The sequence below is a fragment of the Helicoverpa zea genome, chromosome 16 (genome assembly GCF_022581195.2).
Source record: "Helicoverpa zea isolate HzStark_Cry1AcR chromosome 16, ilHelZeax1.1, whole genome shotgun sequence".
In the NCBI taxonomy this organism is placed as follows: Eukaryota; Metazoa; Arthropoda; class Insecta; order Lepidoptera; family Noctuidae; genus Helicoverpa; species Helicoverpa zea.
Window position 1 is genome coordinate 5,912,940 of NC_061467.1, and position 12,729 is coordinate 5,925,668.

At 38.7% G+C, this 12,729-nt stretch overlaps 1 protein-coding gene across 8 annotated transcripts in view; it reads left to right on the forward strand.

Annotated features, from left to right (window-relative positions):
• The window catches only part of LOC124637779 (protein alan shepard), a 67,468-nt gene that overhangs the window by 23,218 nt on the left and 31,521 nt on the right, over positions 1-12,729 (forward strand). For 2 of the 8 annotated variants that reach the window (XM_047174426.1, XM_047174425.1), the window contains one exon: positions 6,973-7,038. The exons of the other annotated variants lie outside the window; for them this stretch is intronic. The gene's annotated coding sequence lies outside the window, so the exon portion shown is untranslated. The remainder of the gene's footprint in view (positions 1-6,972; positions 7,039-12,729) is intronic. 8 annotated transcript variants of the gene reach the window in all.

Sequence of the window (12,729 nt, forward strand, 5' to 3'; positions counted from 1 at the left end):
TTATGTCTAAAAGCTGTTTATGCTTCGTCATGCTAAGTTGGGAGGATTTGATAATAAACATACATTTACCATACTCTTCTGCATATCGTCTGAAGTGACGTGGATGATCCACACGTATAAAGTATAAGCTAGTTTGACACAGGGAAGTTGTGAAGCAGGTGGTTTCATGTGCACGAAAGTAAGTGGCGTGTGATGCACGTCAGACGGCAGTGACACGTCAAACGGCTCCGGCGACACGAGGACGTGCGGCCGGCGCGTGCGCCGTATACAGCACGACAGTTCCGGTGTATCGCCTCCGGGGCCCGCAACCCGTTCCGAGAGACTGATGACCGCAAGATAACGGAACGCAATACCACTAGAGAGGCCCGCCCAGCGCATGCACCCGCCACGCCGCCGCCTTGGGAACCACGCCATTCATTTTAGCAATCTCACAGCACGTTACGTAAACGAAGGGCCGTTAAGTAAATGCCGTGGTGCTGAACCAACCTGTTTCGTTCAAAATACTAGCACGCATTCGTGTCATGGGAACGACGGACAGAATCATAAAACCCATCCCAGTCAGAACCGATTACAAATCTCACCATTTACACTTTGCAGTGACGATCAAAAGCATTTGTTAAAAACTCTCGGTGTTCCTTTAAAGCGTTTTATTTAATCTCCTCATAAATTAGGGTCCGACGGTAAAGTCTTAGCAGGTATGCCGGATTCGCAAGTCCACAGACGATGAGCTGAAAAAAACGATCAAAACAAACAATGGCAGCGAGGCGGGTCGAAGGCTATTCAGAAAAAAATAAGCTCCGAGTCTCAACTCTGTGCCTACGACAAGACACCTGCGCGCCAGACGAACAAAAAATTCGCGCAAAGCAATCACACGACGCTGCTCGTGTGCCGCCGACTTCCAATCCAACTGGAAAGAATTGCACACTTTCCTTGCAGTATAATGTTCGATTGCAGATATTTTACCTGCAAAACTCACTGACATATTTCTCATTCATACTTTAGAGAAATATTCGAATGGGCAATTTTTATTACAAAGGAAAGGAATGGATTTTATATAACTTCGGAATTGCTATTTTATTCGAACAAAATGGAATACAAAACATAACCCTATTCTTCTGATTTTGATAGATATTAATTTATGAATTTCATTCTGAATACTTGACTTGATTTCTTCTTATTGTTGCAAGGCAATCAGGTCGTGCATATCAAAAGTAAATTACAGCCATTCGTTGTATAAATAAGTTTAATCTTAAGAGCAAGAGGTTGTCGAACTCGATGATAAATAAAACGTTCCGCCGTTATTTATAATACATTGACACTTATCTAAATCATCTTGATAGGACAATATCTACACAGTCGGGCGTGCTGCAAACTGGCGCTGTGTTGCAATTTCGTATTTAATAATGTCTATTTTAAATCGATATAACGTGGAGTTACATGGAATGGTTCGTAATGTGGTAATGTATAAGAAGCAGAATCCCCCAGCCATTGGTCGAGCGAGACGGTGATTTTTCGCAGCCGGATACCGTGTTACTTTCAACTATAAGGAATGCGGCCACTGACCAGCTTCTCATGCGGCCGGCGCACCCGTCTGCTCCGAGACTCCGCGCCGTGCGGGCTCCTCGCGCTGTGCCACCGCGCCGCTGTCGTACCGCGCCGTGCCGCCTGTGCAACATGCTTGCTCTCGTGTAATAACCTTGTTTGTTGCATAAGGCGAATCATAAAATCATTTTTTATGAGTTTAAATTATGAGCAAAATACCATTGGTTTCTTAGATATCCACGTCTGATAAAAGATTGACATTAATTAAAAATCTCTCCAGCCACAATAATGAACACGACCACTTTAAAACTTCATTAATGATTAATTTCCCCGAGTGAGCCCACCATCTTTAATCTTATCTGGTTTAGAACAAGCTGGCAGCGTGGACAACAGACGGCTCGATATCCTACGTGTAAACAGTTATCTCTCGACGATAAATCATGTCATTGTTTTGTGAAAGACATCTGACAGACAAGTATTTATTTCCTTTTCACACTAAATTACTGTAAATCAATGTAAGCTTCGCGGCTTTGTGCGGTTTTATTACGTAAAATGTTGTACAATTTCTTCCTAGTAGTATATTACAATGAGGTGATTATGTGAACGAATGTGGAATTTAATAATTTATCTGCACGCTCCTTCCTTATTAGTAACAATCGATGCTACGTGCTCAGTTTTTAAACATGGCGATTCGCAATTGGAGTAAAGCCGACCCTCAGTGGCGCGGCACTAATCCGTTTAACTACCGCAATTGACTCCCACAACTTGAGTACGACGACGAACAGCTGATACTATGTGTTTTCTCGCCGTATAAACAAGAGAAACTAACAAAATAAATTAAACACGGCTGCTTATAGTTTCTAAATACCAAGTATTTATGAATCATGTATTCGTAGGTATACGAGTGTGTGTACAATAAGTTTACAGGCGTCGGCTGGCCTCGACTGCAGGCTGCTCCATGACGTCACGAGATAGATTAGGTCAACAATCAACATTACCATCTCCCGCGATGATAGCACCCATCAGAGATTACTCTTCGCGTTATTTAGGTCGTCTTTTCAGAGTTTTACGTCCATCACGGCGGACAAGGACGTCTCGCTTATCTAGTCGCCAGCCGTGCACATATTATGAAGCTTGCTTTGCAAACATAATAACACGGAGTGCTGATAATATATCTACCTAAGTCTTTGTGCAAACCGAGTTGTATCGCATATGAGGAATGGCCGCTATTGGAACAGCCAGTTCCTACGTCAACGAAAGCGTGAAAAATTGTGTTTCCTCAGTAGCCGCGCAGCAGTGAAAAATGATAAAATACATTATGGACAGTTGTGTTTGAGGCCACGCCCAACAAACCATGTAAATGTCGTCCTACAGACAAGAGAGATTTGCATACCAACCGTTTGTATTTGCGAATGGCGTCTAGCACCGAGAGCTTGTCGAAATTCGCAATGCTAATAATACAATGGCCAGACGCACCTCGTGTAGCGGCGCATCTGTCGAATTCAATCGAACACATCAAATAAGCAACCTTATACGCTCGCGACAAGTCGCTGTTTACCTTGAATACCAATACTCAATAACGAAACGAAGAACTAGACAGATCGTTTAGTGTTCTCCTTTAGATGGGTGAGCAATCGCAAGGTAAATTCGCTTATTCATGAATGATTATAAACGCTACAATCGCGTATCGGCTACGATGCAGGAGTTCTTTGTAGGCTACGCCGACGTCGTATTCACGGATAACTTTCGACAGTCATTGAATGGAGGGTTCGATGACCCGACACCGAAGCGTTGTTCAAATTTGCATGTGTCAATGACACGATCTGCAGCGGCGGCAGCGCGCACGGCGACGGCCTATACTTTTCCTTTCAGTCGGCGTCGTTCACCGAGAAACACTTTTCGGAATGACCTCGTGACACAGCTGCATCATCGCGCCGCACTCATTTTTTACGTTACAAGTGTATCAGATTTTGATAACGATTGATTCATGAATACTAGCTACGTAGTTAGCTTTGAAATAATAATAAAGTAATAGTTATTTACAATGATGACGTTGTTCATGTTAGCCACCTCTACATATATCATACAGGTGTTTCCATTGACGTGTAGTACAACTTAAAATCTTGTTATGACGGAGTCACGGCACTGCTCAACAGGTGAGCGATATAAATGTAACCCACTTTCCCATTGCTGAAATACATTCGTACAATAGTGAATTTGCAGACAAGTCCAAAGATAATTTTGTTGGAAAATTAATATCTAGCAAAGAGTTTAGCAAGAATCTTCCGGCCATCAAACACGTCGAGTCGGAACGTGCGAAATCCAATAAAGAAGTTGCGGCACCTGTGCCTTATTACATTCTTTTGGTGATGCTCACCGGTCGGTGCTCCACTGAAATTCGCCCAACTTTCCATGCCAGGAGATTGCTTGTTGTACAACTTTTACTTTGAAAATTCGTTCCATTAGTATCAGCGGTGGAACGAAAGTTTTATCAACGAAATGTTTTCATAATTCAGTATTAAATTCCTCTCCGCTTCGTATTTGAATGTCGCGATCCAATTCGATAAAAAGCTTTTCGACGATGTTACATTTTATTCTATTGCAAAACTGTTATCATTGTGCAAGATTGAATAGTATTTATTGTATAAATATTTTATAGTTATATAAATAATAAGTAGACACATTTCACATGTATGAAACAATGGCGTCCCCTTGTGGGCGTCGCGATCTTAATTGCAAATGTGTTATTAGCATATGCGCTTTGTGAGTTCTTGAATGGTGCGGGCCCAAGGCAGTGTGCGATGTCCTTACGCGCAATAGATGGATGTCACCACGACCACAGCCTGGATACTAAATTAACTGTCATACATGCATGCATCTTATTCCAAGTCGAGGATTGGCATGTTTTTTATTACAGCGTGCATACCACCTACTCAGTTGGGTATTAAAAGTTATTGTACGTGCTGTGTATTCTGAATACGTTGCATATTGTTCGAGCTACCGACGCATTGCCATGAGTTTAAATTAAAATATTACATTATTTAAACAGTTACACAGTGAAATGAAGCCAGTTTAAAATTTTATAAAGTCCAAAACGTTGTTCCGACTAATTTAAGTGGTACATAACTGTGCTCACTGCAGCGTATTTAGCTACTAATTAATAAATAGAACACTCTAAACATAGTTTTCCGAATGGCAGCGCCGAGGAAATTATAATTAGTAACTGTGTGTGAAACATAATTGGTTTGCACCCATTACATAGTGGATGTATGTACATTTATAACGTATGCGTGCAGTCGGCTCAAGTGTACTAGTGACTCACGAAGGTGAAACACTAATACAGCTTGATATCGAGCATGATGAAATTATTACTAATTTGTAATGATGTCAGTACCTATAGGCAAATGATATGAATAATGATATATTTATAGCTGTTCAAACACGAGGATACGTGCTGGATTGTAGCTAGGTATATCACTAGAATATTTTGCAAAAAATATTTAAGTATGAAATTCCTCTTAGTCAACTTATCAACAACCTTCTACCACCTACAAATGACAAAATAAACGTAGAATGTACCTCTATTTAATGTCTTTGCATAATGCATAATTTAACCAACTAATTACTTACCGTGGGTTTATTGTAGTAATGACTTTAACTAATTCAACGTTTTATTGCATAACGGGTTTACTATCACCCGATCCGGAATTATTTGTTTAATTTACCGTCTAGATTATACAGAGCTTCTTATCACAGTTAACTTCCATTAGTAATTCAAATTTTATTAAACGATTCTCCGTACTTATTCGGTCATGAACTTGGGTACTAAATGATTACGTGTTACAAACATGATTAGCGCTGACAAAGGTCAACCAAATATATAATATGTATAAATTAAAATGGTAATAAAACATATTGCATAATTGTTAGGAGTTAGTGCAATATGTTTATATCAATACAGGGTGTATCGTTCACAATCACATTAAATCCTATCGCATACACTTTATGATATTCTATGGCGAATCGTAAAAAAAATAACTTAATCCATTCAGTGGTTTAGCCACAGGAGTCATTTTTAGTTTTTATAATTTACAACATCATGTGTAAGGCAGAGATAAAGGGAGTTTCATTTAATGTGATTGTGAACGACACACCCGATATAAAGTTTTTCTTACTGTATTATCTTATACGATAGATTGCACAGAGGATCAATTATCGTGCAAATTTAATTAAGCACAGTAATAACTATAATTTATAGATGTTATAGAGGAAAGTGTTCCAACAGTCATTAAATGAAGTTATCACTTACGTCGTATAACATTATGACTATATATCACGGTTTGTAATTAGATGGGCAAGTTTCTTTATTTATTACTTAGAATTAGTGTCTGGTTGCTATGCCACGGTATATGTGATGCCACTATGTTCAGCCAATTTATGGATGTTAATTGTTATGTGGTGACAAATTGCATGGTTTTATGAAACTTGATACTTTTTGTGGGGTGCCAGTATCCTTCACTTGATGCAGTTAAAGCATTGTCAAAATATTAAATAGTTTAATCCATAGTATTTCCCCTGCAATCTGTGGAAGCTACTTCCCAAAGCAGGATAAAATAAAGCCTATGATATACAATAATGAAACGTTTGGTTGGAAAAACTTAAAAAAGCAGCTCCAGAGATATCGACAACAGTAGAATAAAAAAATGTAGATTTAAATGCGGTTTTCACCAGAACCATCCAGTATAAAGCGCATGTGACTAGTTGTATAATTTAATGTCTGCTATAAAGGCTTCATAGGTATTCATTACGTGAAATATCTACGGACAGACACATAAATAATTCAATTATATTATTAGTACTTTACTGGACGGCTACGTGTTCGTGTAGAATTTTAATTTCACTTCCTTCTTCCGTTCGTTCATAGACCTCAATCACAATTTCAAAAGTATATGCTAATGGGTTGTTTAAAAATATTATTCAAAGTCCACCGGGCATAACTGTTCATTCGAACATTTTATCCAATGGACTTGAACAAAGTTTAAGTATTTAAGTATTAAACTTTTGACAAACTTTGGTAAGATTAATTAAATTAAGTAGGATACTTCATTTACTTACACATAATTTTGTTCTGTCACATCATGTTTCTAAACTATAGAAATAGGCTGGCTGCATTTATCAGTTCTTATTACTTTCAGTAGAAATGATCTGTCACTGTCCAGATAAATATTTTGGTCACGTATGCAGTCAAAATTAGGTGGTACCTACTAACTGAATTGTTCGAAATGGAAACCATTTCGAACAATTCAAAAAACTACTAATAACACCTAAAGTAGCTTTTTTTTGTTGATGTTATAAGCGTAGGTTAAATAATTATAAGCTAATAATTGCTTTTTACTAATACGCAACTTTATTTTCATCTTTTTCTTGCAGGTACGTAACAATTCGTTATGCCAGACGCAAAGGAGTTACCTATACAGTAACAGCATCATAATCCGAGTAAGTATCAAGATTATTATAGTATGGCGTGACGCAAATACTCGTATTGACGTTTGGAAACGTCATTGCGTCTAATGCGTTGCGTCTTGGTGTTGTGTTAGCTTTATCGGAGAGAATAACAATGTATTATTATTTGCCAGAGAATTTGATAGTTGAATAACAGGAATAAATGCCTGGTTCCGCTGTAACCTGACATTTTAATTCAGGAAAAATCATAGAAACCTTGTTTGCACTGAAAATAAAAAAAGTTGAATCATTAATCTAATGGTAACATGCAGGGTAATCGACTATTTTTAAGGAAAGACTATTATAATATTTTAAGGCTTTAAAATTGCCAATGATAGACTTCCCATTAGACGTAGAATGCTCAAAAATAGATGTCTAATTTCATGAGTAGATATCTCATAATAAACACACTCCAAAAGACATCAAAGATCACAAACCCAACCAATAAACTATCCATAATATAGTCAAAACTTAACCCTTCGTAAATCGCAATAGTATTTTACAGCGTGCGAATTGAAACGTGTCGGGCCCAAAATGGGTTGATAGTGCGGGCCTCAGGTAACTTGGGTGTAACAAACGATTCGGAATGTGTGTAGCGATTTGTCAAGTGGCCAGTATCGAGACCACGGGGAACAAAATGACTAGTGGAGGTACCATAACAGAAAATAGCCCAAGAAAGAAGCGCGCCAAAATGCGGGTGAGCGGTAAACTAGGAACTTTCCTGTTATACGCCTTCTTTGGACCTGACCATTTTATGTAGGTATTACTTACCAAAAATCGTTGACAGTCTCAAAGAACCCGAACGCCTCGTTAGTTCACTCGTAACTGATCGTGTTGGTCGTGCCTTGCCCACCATACGTATTCGACCTAGAAGACGACGCCGGACCTACTTGCATTACGGCATCTCCGGTCATATTTCCTTACTCCGTGATTGAGACCCAAGTGTTTGCGACAACTGTCCCTCGAAGCCTTCGAGATCTCTTTACGACGTCGTATATTGTACGAGCAGTAATTGAAGGCAACAGTGCGTGTCTTGTTTGTTTCTTCTGACCATCCCGCTCGTTACGATCCAACTGTAAATTTCATAGAATGACGTGCTAATGTAATTTTTATATGGAATAGATGCGGAACTGTAAACGTAATGCTTTATGAGGGTTTCCGTCGTTGTGTGCCGCAAGAAAATATTATTTAGTAAAATCAGTTCTAGGTGAACATTGAACTGCAAGTTCAGCACAGAAATGTTCATCGAACAGTAAGTACTTTGTAGGAACAGTCATGTTTCCCATAATTTCGTAAAAAGTAAATTCTTTCTTGAACGTTAAACTTGTCTGATTTTATCGCAGACGTGCATAAGGAAAATGATTAATTATCGTGATGTTTTTACTAAAGTCATCTAATTTGCAAGTCACGCAGAGTAAAGAATATTATAATTAGAAGATAATTACTAATTAAATACGGCTGGCTTCTTAGTGAATGTTTTTAATATTAAAGCTTCTGCGCCAGGCATTCCTGTAACTTTCATTGTAGCTGAAAACTAGAAGCAGGTTTCGTAAATGTACAAAAAAACTAGGAGTTTTAGCAATATTGCAACATTTTACGGCGGCGGCATTGCGAATACACATAAAATTTATAGGCGTTAACGGCTCTAGGCTGGCAATAAACAGTTAGTCCGCTGAGTAAGCCGGCGGAGCGCCACGGGACGTTTTAATATTTTCTTGTGCGAACGCCGAGTTTGGGCGAGAGCCGCGCCGCGGACGCATCACTCCGCAATTAAGGGCCAGACAAAACGTCGTCGACGGGGAGCGAGCGCTTCATCAAATATGAAAACCAGCCTGTGCCCGTACGCGAACAAATCCTACAGCGCATTTAATATTTTACTTAAAACGGTCTGCGGTTTCCGCCAGTGGAATTTTCTTGCGGCTTTGCACGGCGATTAAGTTTTGTTTTAGTGGCCGCCAGGGTAGGCGCCGCTGCGTGCCTACAGTGGCCGACTGTTAAATACTTGATGCGATGCTGTTATTAGTACCTCCTTCAAAGTTCCGCGGTCCCGTCAAACACCACTAAACATTTCGAACTTTGACGTAGGCTTTGGAACAATTTCCGGCGTTGTTAATCGTTTAATGAAATATGTGGCCTAATGTTTACCTCTTACAACTAAAATTAATTAAAGTTGTCTCACAAAAAAAGCGTTCTAATGTCCAACAGTCCCTAATGTGTCACCAAAACAAATCGTAGAATCGTGCTGGCAGCTCCCTCGCTTGAATAACGAAAGCTAAATGCGGGAAAATATCAACATTAATCGGATGCGGTATTAACTCCCCAACTTAGGAGCTAATGAATATTCAGACAAACTGACACCGCTTGTCTTGAATTCGCAAGAAATAATCCCAGCGTCCGACAGCCATAAATCTTTCGGTATCTATCGAATGTTAGATATTCATAAAAAGCGCGCCTTCAGTATTGTTTATGGTTTGGCTAGAGTCCATTTTATCCGCACGTAAAACGATGAATTCATATTGATCCAAATCTTCCTAAAATCAGACACTAACCCAGTTAGTACCTTTAGTTTCTGTTTAGAGACGGTGAAAAATACGACCAAAAATATCGGTTTTATAAGATTTTCTATTGCATAAAAGATAATCGTATCCAAAACTTGTATTCTCGTTCCAGAAGTTTTCCCAGTTGCCAGAACGATTTAACGACGATTACAAATCGGATGGCTTAACTTGTCTCCCGCATGTGTTGTGCCCGGGGACTTCCTCAGGAAATATTTTATTTAAAATATTCAGCTACGATTTTACTTTGCTATTAGGTATGCTCAAGTATTAATCAAAAGAATTAGCTCTTGTAATATTTCCAGAAAATTTCATGTGAATAGTTTACTAGAAATGTGAATAATAATTTTGTTAAAACCCTCAACAAAAAGTCCTAGCCGCGTAAATTTTGTATTTTCGTAACGTAATACAGCCTCGTAGCGCACGCAATTAAGCAAACAAGGAGATTTCATTAAAAATAAAAGAAGCTCGCGTCCCCCCGGTACAAGGTATAGATAGTTCAACTCAGATTTGCGCGCGGCCCTATGTGTGCGTCGGCTTGTAAATATACAACTTTCATTCGTGTGACAGTGACGTCGTCCGAGCATGACGTGTTCTCATCGCTTTTTGTTATGGGTACAGTCGTTTACGAAAATGTCTAGTTCTTCACGGAGAAAATGTTTTAAGGAGTCAGGTAGCGTTTCAAAAAAATGAAACAACATTCAAAGCTTTTTATTATTACATTTTACAGTTTATCATTATTTTCTCATACGGCTTTTCAAATTGACATTGACAGTATCTAAGAAATAAATGAAGTGAAATATCTAAGATGAATTAAATACTCCTTACATATTTTCTAGCTCGGGGTACGCGGACAATAAATAAATGTGTGGACTAAGAATGTAAAAGACCTATAATTTAGTATAATAATGGAAACAAAATGTGTGGGGAATTTTAAAAAATTATATTGCTTCGCATAATGTCGACCAAAATAAGACGGAAATAATGAAACTCATAAATGAACGTTTAAGTCAAATTGATGAAGGGATGTTGGGTAATACTTGTCGACATGTACAAAAGAAAAAAGAAGAATACTATAGACATTTTGACATGGAGTCAGAATTTATAATTAACATTGGTGAAAGTAGCGAATCCGAAAATTCATCATTTGATTTTTCAAGTAGCGATACAGAATCATTATAAATAAATAAACTAAATTACGTAATAACTGTACTTTAAACAGCCGTATACAACCCCTAAATAACTGTATTTGTACCCGACTGTACCTCTTGTCACGCACACAAAGTCACTGTATATGTACAAGGGTTACCCACACATAGGGCCGCGCGCACGACTGAGTTGAACTTACTATACATTGTATTATTTAGTACACAGATTATTCTTCTCTGTGAATAATGCATGCTGTACGCTTCACAGACATAAAGCGCTTTATAAACTGGGATGTAATACACCTTGTTTTATTTATACTTTCGTAGGTAATTCGTTGAAAATCATTGTGTTGCGAGTCTCTCTGCAACCGAGCAAATGATCTTACAGTTTAAGGAAAGGGGAAGTATTATTGCCCTTCCATTTTACGTACATATTTCTTCTAACCTTTGTAAAAAATATTTCGCTCGCAAAATTGTGTCGGCTTACACCCGGCTGTAAACGACAGTAGCGAGGAGAGAGATGCTTGTTTTCCTTTAACACCGGCGGTGTTTGGAATTCCTGCGTCAATTAAATGCTTGTTTGTAAACACGACGGGCACCGAGAACAGTGAACGCGATCATTTTCACAGAACGCGCCTTTCCTCGACCCCTGCGCCACAGTGTGAGGCCGGCCTTACGAGGCGCTTTCTTTGAAACCGCACCACTCGCTCCTTTGAACACCGGGTGCCTTTAATGCAACCCTCGGAGGTCAATTGAGCGCTTTATAAAGGAGCGTAGGTAGGCTAATTAGTTGCACATTTTGTGAGTCTTTTATACTCAACATTGTGATAGGGTTACACGTGATCCAAAAAACTAAAAAATACTTTTAGAAATCATTATTGTGTTCGTAATTATCTAGTCTATTGACGCCATTGTCAAATATAGACATTTGCAAACTACAAATATAGCCAAAGAAAATATCGTTGATCGGTGTAATAACAAGGCATAAAAGATAGCGTGTTTATCGTTTTGTTTCAATTCGATTCACTGAAAACAGTATTGTTGTGTTGGACAAAGGGCGGCCGAGGTATCGCCGTGGATTGAGCCGAGCGACCGGGGAAAGCTGTCTTCCGCCACCCGCCGGATACCCACGGCGCTGATTACCCAGAGATGCTTAAGTAATTTCGTGTCCGTCCTTCGTTAATTGCGGGAAATGAGTTAATTAATTGTTTTCCTTTTCTCTCGGATTTGTGCCGTTTAGACGCGGCGTTTATTCAATTGATTGAGCCGATTTAAAAGGTACCGTCTTGGCTGTTCTTCCTTATAGGAGCGGAACTGCGCTATTAGTGCAAATACTAGCGCTCAATTCTTTACGGATCGTTTTATTTTTTCTCTTCTAATATTAATTATATTTTATTCCTTCATATAACTTAGGATAATTTAGTTGGTTTGTATATTTATTTGCAATCCAAAGCCATTCATGAATTGCTGTTTTTGAGCAAAGATTCGAGTCCCTAGAAAGCAACATTGCAATTTATGTCCAATGTCCGGTACAGCCAGGTCAAAATAAGATAGGGTGGGCTATTTATATATAAGACTGCGTATAATTACAATCGGTAGAAGTATAATAAATAATGTCGCTATTTATGAACACATATACCAGTAGCTCTTGACCTCGTGCATGTTCACATGTAGGTATACGCTTATGTCTTGTCTAGATAAGAGGTTCCAATCGTTCGTTGCGAAAAACTTGCATATTTACTTGCCAGACTTAACTACCTACCTTTAAAATATCTATGTGGATTAATAAATATCTCGAGAATAAAAACGTCTTCAATATGTAACCGGCAATTATAGAAATCTTAAAGAAAATTTATTTAAAATCTCCTGGATATGCTCTTGTTCACGGCACGATTAAACGCGAGAGTAGCAAGCAACGATCCGAAGCATTACCGTAAAACTATTCTGTTCAACGTCTGTCCGCAAACAACGTTATTAGAAGA